We start from the raw sequence: 835 nt of genomic DNA on the forward strand, positions 1-835 counted from the left end.
GGGGGGGGGGGGGGGGGGCTAGGTTGTTGGGGACAGATTTGGTTCAGGAGGCATTGGAGAAGGTGAAGGTGATTCAGGAGAGACTCCGTACAGCGCAGTCGAGACAGAAGAGTTATGCGGACAGGAAGATCCGTGATGTGTCCTATATGATTGGTGAGAAAGTCTTGCTGAAGGTTTCACCCACGAAGGGTGTTATGAGATTCGGGAAGAAAGGGAAGTTGAGCCTGCGGTTCATTGGGCCTTTTGAGGTACTTAGGAGAATCGGGGAGGTGGCTTATGAGCTTGCCTTGCCACCTAGCTTGTCGGGCGTGCATCCAGTTTTTCATGTTTCTATGCTCCGAAAGTACATTGGGGACCCGTCCCATGTTCTAGATTTCAGTACAGTTCAGCTGGAGGGTGACTTGACTTATGATGTAGAGCCAGCAGCCATTTTGGATCATCAGGTTCGGAAGTTGAGGCCAAAGGATGTTGCTTCGGTGAATGTGCAGTGGAGAGGTTGGCCCGTGGAGGAGGCTACCTGGGAGACCGAGCGGGAGATGCGGAGCAGATACCCTCACCTATTTGAGGCTTCAGGTATGTTTCTTGACTCGCTCGAGGACGAGCGTTTGTTTAAGTTGGGGAGGATGTGACGACCCAACCCGTCGTCACGTGAGTTACCACCCCGTTTTCCCTATTTTCTATTTCTTTATGCTTCAGTATCAGTGTTGGGTGTGAATGAGTTAATTTGGAGTGGTTCTAGAAGGAAATGAGACACTTAGTCTCTTTAAGGAAGGTTTGTTTTGGAAAAGTCAACCGAATGTTGACTTACTTGTTAGAGGGCTCGGATATGAATTCC

Source organism: Nicotiana attenuata, unplaced genomic scaffold, assembly GCF_001879085.1.
Source record: "Nicotiana attenuata strain UT unplaced genomic scaffold, NIATTr2, whole genome shotgun sequence".
NCBI classification, from domain to species: domain Eukaryota; kingdom Viridiplantae; phylum Streptophyta; class Magnoliopsida; order Solanales; family Solanaceae; genus Nicotiana; species Nicotiana attenuata.